This window comes from Nothoprocta perdicaria, unplaced genomic scaffold (assembly GCF_003342845.1).
Source record: "Nothoprocta perdicaria isolate Ctin4 unplaced genomic scaffold, notPer1 scaffold_14, whole genome shotgun sequence".
In the NCBI taxonomy this organism is placed as follows: Eukaryota; Metazoa; Chordata; class Aves; order Tinamiformes; family Tinamidae; genus Nothoprocta; species Nothoprocta perdicaria.
The window spans coordinates 6,857,782-6,867,695 of NW_020454538.1; the positions used below are offsets into that span (position 1 = coordinate 6,857,782).

The window sequence follows — 9,914 nt, forward strand, 5'->3', positions numbered from 1 at the left end:
TGTTTCCCAGAAATCGAAAAGGGGAGGGGAAAAGCCCATATTACTTTGTGTATACAGATGATAGTTAATTTTGTAACGCAAGAGCAACATTATTTGAGGGAAGGGAAAAGATGACTTTAGGGATAGCAGTATAATCATTGTTCCTCTGGGCCTGGCAATGCTGTGAGAGTTTAGGTCTTCGTGTCCAGCTTCCCACCACCACTGGGATCCAAGTCCTGCAATCTCTGTCTGAATTCAGCAAACTCTCTCCAGCAACACTCTGCAGAGCAAAGAAATATTCTGAATGTGAAGTGAATCATTTTAATTATAACCTCATCCTGACTGACCAAAGGGAAAACTTTTTCATGTTAATGCAAAGAGATGACATTGGTTAGTACTGCATTTGTTTTTCAGCAAGAATGGGACTAGTGATGGCTCTTGTGCATTTTCAGCAATCTTTTCCTATTTTTTTTCTATTTTGTCTGAGGCAGCAGGGGTCCTTTGATTCACTTGTTTTAAGAAGACTTGGGTATCAGAGGAGAAAGATCAGAGCTGCTCCTCTCTCATGCTCTGGATAAAGTCTATAGTCTGTACTGAACATAATAGCAACCAGCCAGTCTATTCTCTGCATCAGAATGGTGTAGAAAGTATTGCTGGTGTCTGAATCCGCTGTATTCAGGCCTCTTCCTAATATTCCTGGGTATAGGAGCAGGAAGGAGCAGTAGGAATTGCTGTTCTTCTGGCTCTGTTTTGAGAGGGCAGACCTATTTTCACAGAGATGGAAAAGCAAGCTGGAAAATTGCTTCTGCTGTTCTAGAGGTGCCTCGACTGCCCATGAGGAGGTTCATCCACAGAATGTTTCTAAGTTAAAATTGTTTTTTGCTTTGTCAGCAGAAGTTCCCACCCCAGTATCTGATTCATGAGAGCTCATTTGACTTCCAAGAATGCTAATTAACACCACAGCTGTGATTTTAGTGGTAACTACTCCATATCATTTTGCATCTGGAATTAGTATTAATTTTAATCTTTATAAAACAGCTGTAAGTTAAATCTATACCTTACAAATACACTTCTAAAGAAGTATTTGAAAAATGATTGCAATCCAGTTTATGTGGAGACTTATATAGATTAAGTTCAGAATCAAGGCCTGATTCTCAGGGGATCCCAGTACGTTTAAATTCACCTGCCTGACCAAAGAGGCATGAATTTTTAGAACAATTCACTTGGAATTCAATGCCTGTACTTTATTTTTATTATATCTGCTACTTGTTGGCTCTAGTCAGATGGAACATTAGCAATGTGAGAAGGATCAAGCCCTTACTGTTCACACGGTGGGTTTAAAGAGTGTCCAAGCTGTAGCACTCCTGTTTAGGATCTGCAATCCAAAAGACTCCACAGGCAAAGTTTTTAACTTCCATAAAGGCTTTTAAAGTTTTTGTTTTTGTTCTGACCTTTACCAATCTGCACCAAGAAGCAGAGCCGTGTCCCAGGCCCTGGGTGGTAGCAACCCTCAGCCCTCTCCCAGCTGCCTCTGAGACACATTGTACACAGGGGTTAGGGCTCCCACCAGAGCTTGTCTCCATGTCCCCAGAGACAAGGTTTGTTGGTACAGTGAAACCACATCAGTCTGTCTCCACGGAGAAGTTTTGAGCTTCCTTGTGGCTGAGAATAAAGGATTTAGGCTAAGTCCCATTCTGTCTGGACTGGCCATCACCTTCAGGTGAGCTCCCAAGCTCTTGTGGTGGCAGAAGGATGGCTGAGTACAGTCTGGTGGGTGCTGGTGATGTGGAATTTTGTTGTTCTTGAGGCTCTCAAGCCACAGTGAACCATGCTAGAGATTTTGGCCCAGCAAGCTGTGGTGACTGTGTCTCTTTCATCCACTTGAATCCCCGTTTCTTGATTCTGATGATAAGATTTTATGAATCTATTAATTCTCTTCTTAGCCTATTCTTAATTCTTAAGCTTTTATTTAGTTTCTTAACAAAGCATAGGCAATATCTAAAGTATTGTGATTTGTGGTGAGGATTTGAAAGCTGCTTTCAGCTAGGAAGGGCATTTTATACTTTTAAATGACACACCTTGGAAGCAAATACTGTGAGCGCTGGAACTCCTTGTCTGCCTTGGTGTTACCAAGGAATGTTTCAGCTTGTCGAAAGACCAAAGCACTTTACTACCAGAAATACTGCGGATCACCCTGTGTATGCTGCTCACGTAGTGATGATAAAGATGCTGGGCGACACAGGGGAGATGTTTTTCATTAGGTGTCTTTTGGGTGCAGTTTAAAAAGGTGATGTCATCAGATTCATTAGGCTATGTTTCATAAGATGGAAAGGGGAGGACGTGCAGTGCCGCTCAGTGTTCCCCAGAGCTTGAAGAATTCATTGTTGAGCCAGTTAATGCACACATTTTTCATATGAAATTCCGTCTTGTGGAGGCCTTTGTCCTTCCACAGCCATGATTAAAAAAAAAAAAAAATTATAGTCCTCAGATAGGTAGACTCAGAGTCCAGGTACTGATGGGTATCACGGGGAAGCACAGAGGAACTTGGCCAAAATGCAGGAGCAGATGTTATCTAGGCAGGAATTTGCTTTCATTTTGTTTACTCACCTAGCTATCGAGGAAACCCTTTGAAAAAGAACATATGTTTTCCGCTGACAGTCTTTTTATGAGGTTTAGCTATGACAAATATTGTACTTAGTTTTCCATGGAGAGCACTGATGTTTGTTACTGCTGTGTCACTTCAGTGGCGGTTGGGAATTTTTCTCTTCTCTTTCTCTGGTAGTCGCTTTCAATGAGACAGAAATAATATCTGGCTGGCTAACGTACATTAAACAGCCCTTAGAGCTCTTTCTGTGTGCTCCAGGATTTTATCCAGGCAGATCTGGACTGTTGCAATCCCAGTTGCATGTGCCAGTTTCATCTGGTTAATATCTGAGCTCTTAATGGGTTATTAAAGTGAACATCATAATTAAGAACTTATTTCATGCCTTTAAGGCCCATTTTTCTTTGAGAAGGAAGAGGCTGCTGCTGGAAAACAGGGCTTGGTGCCAATTGATGCAGCAGCTCCTGGGTTGGTGGCCAGTGTGGGCAAGGGCATGAGGGACAGCAACTCAGCACGGATTGAAGTCACCCATGGAACAGCCTGCATCACTATTAAGTGTTTCAGACTGGATTTTGAGCAGTATTGTTGTCTCTTTCTTCGTAGGGGTTCAGAACTGTAACAGTTTTATCAACACACAAGTTGGTACAAAGGAAGGAGTGGAGTAAGAGGGACAAATAATCTGGTCTTAGACCTTTGGAGGCCAATGGACTGACCAACAAACTAATCAGTCAGTAGCTCATTTTTGGAAGGTCCTAGTTTCTAATACCTTTGTCCCTATGCTGGGATCATTTAAAAGGTCTTAAAATCTTTGCTATCCAAAATTATTGATTTTAGTATAAATGACCACTCATTACCTTTTCTTTCTTTTTTCTTTTTTTTTTTTTTTCTTTTTTTTCCCCCTTACTTTTTAGGTAAGAAAGTACACAGTGAACTAATCTCAGAGCACAGCAAAAACTTCTGGAGGTAGGGCTGATATTACAAGCAGTATCATTTATCTGTGCTTGTCAGATAAATCAGGCGAAGCAAGGTAGTGCGGAAGTCGGAGATAAGGAAATAAGGGGGCACAGCTTGTTTTCTATTCCAGACAAATTTTCCACTTGAAATTTATTATGTCTCTGTCTCTTTTGTACAACTTTGTAGTACTCTTGTGTTCTGGAAATTCTCAGCCTCAAAAGTTGTTGTTTCATGCTAACACAAGCCAGGAACAAGGTGATTTTGGAGGTTATGGGAAAACCAGAATGAGAATTTCTTCAGGTCATCTCCTTGAAGTTGTGTGTGCACAGTTAGTATCTCAGATGATTCCTCACGCTTTTCCAGTCGTTACCAGTTCTGCGGGGAACTTCTAAGACAAAGTCATTAGGTCTTTAAATCCTATTCAACTCCTATAGGAGGAAACCATAGTTTAGCTACTGGATGTTAAGGCAGGCAATCAGACTTTTCTGGCTGAAGTGTTCTTTTTCTTTAAATTGCTGCCTTGTGAATTTAGCAGCTTTTTTTTTTTTTTTTTCCAAACATTTTTTTTCCTGTTGTACTTGTTTCTTTTCATTCACAATTTTATCTGTTAAAGAAAAGTCCTCTTTCACTGAAGGAATCTGCCAAGTGTGACTCAAGGTTTGGTCAAAATGATTTACATCCTGTGTAGCTAATGCAGAAAAAGATTATGAAGGTGAGTGACTTTAAAGCTTTATTGATTCCCCAAATACAGAAGCAATAGGGAAATTCACAGAATTAATAAGAAAGATATGTGCCTGTTCAATCAAAGCATTTCAGCCTATGCTGAAATTGCATTGTAACTTGTATTGGCCAGAGGCTTAACAATTGACTTAAATGTGAAAATTCAGCTGAAATGTTGTGCTGAGCTGGGGACACAATGTTAAATCGACTCCTCACTAAATGGGAGAAAAGCGCCAGCATCTGCATTTATGCTGTGTCAGTGATTTGAAAAGATAATGATCATAGCATTCTTGCTATGTGTTTTTTGTTTTCTCTTCAGGGACTACTTTGCCAGTTGGCTTCTTCTACATTACAGGGGGAGGACAGCCTGATGGCTGGTTTGGAGAGACCTGATGCTGAATTAGGACATTATTAAGTAACGAATGTTACATTGCTAAGGGTAGACTTAAAAGAAAGAAAAATGTAATGTCTTATCTCAAAAGACATTAAGTAATTTTTATGTCATTGTCATGTTGCTTTTACATATATGGATATTTTCATTTAGATGGGAAAAAAAAACATGTGTTAAGTTTTAGATATGCTAATTTTTAAATACAGCACATCGATCTTGAAGCACTCACTAAAGTCAATATAACCATTTCTGATGACAAAGTCACATCTGACATTTTTTGCACAATGTTCACTGACATATAATCTATTTTGTTGCCTTACCCTCCAAATATCTGGCCAACTAAGTAGGAAGTAAATGTCATCAGAGTAGTTTTAAAATCAGCTATTTAAGTGTCATCTTAATAATGTTGTGTTTTCAGTTGCAATACCAAATATAATTATATTTCCAATTCACACTATAACGGTAGATTTCTGTTTTTTGCATTGGTTGTGGTCCAAAACTTGGGCTTAGACAGAATAGTTAATAAAATCATTAGAGAGACCCTGAATCTCTTATTTTAGGCTGTACACTTTGTTGCTGAGTCATCCAGCTTATTTCAGGCTTTCATTCTGCCTCTTAAGAACTGCACAACACGTGCTTTGATCACGTCTACAGTCTTCACACTCTTAATGGTGGTTCACCATGTTTTTCAGACACAGCAATTTCGTCTTTCACTGAGGTTAAAAGAGATTAAATAAATTGACTAAGGTCTTGCATAGCTCGTAGCAAAGAGAAGGATTGGTTTGGTCTCCTAAATCAGCACCAGTTCACTAAGTGCTTACTTATCTCAGGGAGAATCAATTGAGAGAAATGAAGTGTTATCAATTGCAAAAAATAATGGAAAGATGACATGTAGTATTAATGTAAAACTGGTGTATTTATATTAAACAGATTAAATTCTTGTGATTGATTACGCTGAAGACAAAGAATTTGTATACTGATAAATATAATAGATAATTTACATTTTGTCTGATTGCTGGCATTACTATTACTGCCTTACTCTTACACATGCTGTTCCTTTCACTATTGGAGAAGAAAGGTCATGAGGTAGGTTTTCCCTGCCTGCCACTTCACTTTTCCTTGTAAGCGTCCCCCTTTTTGTCCCTTTCCCCATTTTGATTCCTCCGGGGACCCTGCGATCTTCTTAATCTTCCCACCTATCCCCCAACAACTGGCTTGGCAAGACACAGCACCTGCTGCAGCTCATTTGGGTCTAGCTCTGTGCTTATTTTAATCAGCACATATGTGCTGCCTGGCTGGCTGAAGAACCAGGCAGTAACTGCTGGACTTGTGTGGCTGCCTTTTCATTTGTGAGTGCACGTGTCGGAGTTGCTCTTTTCTGCCCTGTTATCATGGCTCTGCATTTATTGGGAAAGCTCAATACCACCAATTTCATTTTCTAAATAAACTAGACATAAAAAAAAAAAAAATAACATTGAGACATATTTTGCTCATCGATCACCAATAAATCACAATTGATGTTGCTAGCAAATAAGTTTGTAGTGATCTTTTACAAAATTATTTTACTTCATGATTTATGTGACATAAGTACATAATTTTGGATAAGAGTAAGCTGTAATTTAATGAGGAAAATTTATTTGTGATTGTCTGATAGCAGTAGTAGTTCTGAGCTGTTACTTGCTTGAATATCAAGAACTGATAAAGTATTTACTCATATAGGATTGTTTGCATATTTTTTTCTTATGGAAAAATGAAATCTTCTACAAATTAATTATTGAAAACTTTTTCTATCGTCTGTATATAGTCTTCATACATTAATTATACTTCTTGATACTAATTTGAAAGAGGCCATATTAAGGACATAATCCATTGTTTTACTGCTATCTGCATTTTTTTAATTGCACTCATAAAAGTACCCATAAAGAACTGCGGTTCTTCCATGTCTTCCTATACATAATTAAAGATACACCATTGCTCCCTTTTCCAGTTCTCTCCAAATGAGTGTAGCGTTACTACTTCTAGTCATTTTGTTGTTTGGATTTATGCATGTATTATCTGATCGGAATTATGAACTTTTAAAATGATATTGTATATATTTTCTTACCAGAGACTTGATTCTGGCTTATTAAAGACAATAGTAGACTTGCTCTTCTTAGTAAGAACAGTTTCCATAATGCAGCAAGTTTCATAAATTGCAATTTAGGATAGGTTTCTGTGTATTTACATGCACATTTACAAGCCATTCTAAAGGCTATTTAAATTGTTGTGTTTCTTTGTATCAAGATAGTAGTTTAAGAATTATTATTGTTCATTGTTACTCTATGCTTTTATCTCTTTTTTTATGGTCAGTGTTTACACTGTGATACTTGAGAGATTTTTTTTGCAGGTGGACATTATAGCTTCCTAGCCAAAGCCATCCTTGCTCAGCGTTACCCTAAGGGCTTGTTCTTTGAGCAGTCCCCTTGAAATGTGTTGCTTTTGGGGGGGATCACATTGCAGCTTGTCAAAAAAGGTGTAATTGAATCCAAATAGAATGAACTCAATTGACTAGACAATAGATGCAGATACCAATTTAAAAGAGAATTTGTATATATTTGCATGGCTCTAAACAGAGGGGAACTGTCAAGACCTTGACCACTTCATTTACTTAGGGAGTGTTAGGTTAGCTTGGAGATGTTCTTGTGGCTTTCTTAATGCAAGGCACAGGCAGACCAAGCTCACACTTCCCTATGGAAACCTGGAAATGAACCTTTTGCTTAAGAACAGAACGGAAACTGCTTCAGTGTCAAGGATATTTAATTATTTAAAGGTGCTTAATGTGGTTGGTTACCCAAGTATGGATGAGGGAAGGATGGTAGAGTAAGGCTGGGCTTTGAATTTTGAGGTGCAAATTACTGTCTCTGCCTTTCTGCACTCATTGGTAGTCTCAACCTGAAGACAGGTTTAGAACCAGATGTTAGAAATCTTTAATAGGGAATTTCTAGTTGTCCATGTAAATATCATAGATATGTTCAGGTCAGAGCGGTTCATTGCTAAATCTGTCAGGAAATTGGCTTGTCCTTTGAGTCTATTCAATCAAATCATGATAAACAAGATGTTATGAAACATAGATCAACCTTTAAGCACCTAAGTCTTCACTACTGCAAAAGGCAAAGCTTTCTCCTATATTAAATCATTTAAGCAAGCTGTGTATCTTACATCAACATTTTATCTCTTTTTCTGTCGTGCCACAGTTATACCCAGACAAGGAACTGTATATTTGCTGTGAGTTCGGCAAATGCTGAGGTAATCCAAGTCTTTGTTGAGAGACATTATTTATTCTATAAATGTTTAATGTGGAGGAACTGTTGAACTGCATAATTTGATAGAGATGGGTGTGCTGTTCCCGGAGTATTTCCAGTGTTGAAAATACAGCCAGGCTTTCTAGTGTGCAATGTCCCTTATAGGACACACAATATCTTCTCGTGGGATTGGTGTGTCTTCCTCCAGCAAGTCCTTCCAAAAATACTAGCAGACACCAAGGCAATCCTCAAAGTCATTATTCCTGATTAGCTTTTTCCAGGCTCCCTGTTTGATCTGAACACTAAGACTGTTTCCGAGTCTGTTGTGGCAGTTCTTTAATAACATAATTCCCAGTTAATGTTACAAGTACTTCAAGATTGCTTTTGTTTCTCTGAGCTACTATGAATACGATTCAAAGCAAATTATGTGGAAGTCATCCATGTAGCTTGCCTTTTATATCCTTTTTTTTTTTTTTTTTTTTTCCTCCAGATGTTTTAAGTGTCTTTCATTGTTTCATTCAAGTCTTTGGACTCAAAATGTGTTAGCTCATTTGACCTAGTATTTCTTCCTTTGATGCCTTGTATTTGCCCTTAGAAATTAAGCGGTGTAATTCTTCCTCTGGAGATGTTGATTCCTTCCTCTGTTTTCCAGCAGGTGTTTCTACCATATATGTAGGTGATAGGAACATGACAAAGAATGTGGAAATGCCCTAGATCATATAGTCATATGATCATTCAGTTTGTACTTTTGGTCACTCAACCTGATCTCTTCTCCATGTTTTTTTTCCAGCACTCCACCGAGCAAAGACCTGCCATTAAAAAAAATACAATGTGCAAGATAAATGTTTTCTTATTTCATGTGAAATTCTCCTCACAGATACAAATTGATCCTTTGCGGGTCCCATAAAGAGGGCAAGATTCTCTCAAGAACCATTAAATATAAGTGTTTTTATGTCTAAGATAATTTAAAAGTCCAGAACATTATTGCATTCTCTCCCACAGGAAAGGGAGATCTTTTCAGTGTGATTTAACATTTTCACTTTCCTAGAAGATAGAGATAACTTTAGAGATAACCATAACTTTTATCATGAAATAACTAATTGAAGTTTTAAAGAAATCCATAAATTTTGTGAATCAGCAGAAGACCAGATGCAAATACTAGAACTGAGAAACTATGAAGCACTTTGGTGAAAATACATTTGAAAACTTCTGAAGAATGATAAATAAAGAATAAGGGCTTAAATTGTAAAATTTTAGGAAATTTTCACAAGTGTTCTGGTGCTCATGGATAACATAACTATTCCAAAATCAATGCTTAAACTCCTATGCTATTTCTCCCCTACATCCCATTTCAGTGGGATGCATCCCACTCACATGGAGTGCTGCATCCTCTGCTGCTGCAAACAGACTTTCAAATCAAAAGGGATATATACATTTATTCCAGCCGAAAGCTTGGTCTATTGTTGTATCAGTAACCACTGCACAGCAGTTACTGTGTATCTAAAAGCATTGTATGAAATTTTGAATCATTTTGTGACAAGTGTCTCCTCTCTTTGCAGACTATCTTAGAAAATCTTCGTCTCTCTGTACCATTCCAAATCCATGATTCTGGCCTGGATTCTCAGAAGATGAACGTTCAGTTTAGTTGTTGGAAAGAAGTGTCCCTGTTTGCAACCCGCTTGCTCTGAAAAGGAATGACCTGTTGCCAGCTCCTGTGAGGTAATAGCACCAAGACATGTTGCCTTCTTCATGTGAAAGCCAGTGTTTATCCTCCGAATATTTCTGCGTGAATCCATGCTATTTTTGCAAAAAAAGTTAAATATCTGCATGTTCTAAAAGGGACACTCTTACACTGAAGAACCTGCAAAGGGTCTGCAGGACATCAAAGTGACTCCGTGGAAATGCAAATGTGTTACTGATATCTTTTTTTACTGAAGCATCTGTTTGTGATTCATGACTAGATATCATATCTCTAGGAGAACAGAGT

At 38.1% G+C, this 9,914-nt stretch overlaps 1 protein-coding gene across 1 annotated transcript in view; it reads left to right on the forward strand.

Moving 5' to 3' along the window:
* The window catches only part of LOC112943001 (calcium-binding and coiled-coil domain-containing protein 1-like), a 37,190-nt gene extending 27,604 nt beyond the window's left edge, over positions 1-9,586 (forward strand). Inside the window, exon 7 of the mRNA XM_026034064.1 lies at positions 9,487-9,586. The gene's annotated coding sequence lies outside the window, so the exon portion shown is untranslated. The remainder of the gene's footprint in view (positions 1-9,486) is intronic.
* The last annotated feature ends 328 nt before the right edge of the window (positions 9,587-9,914 follow it).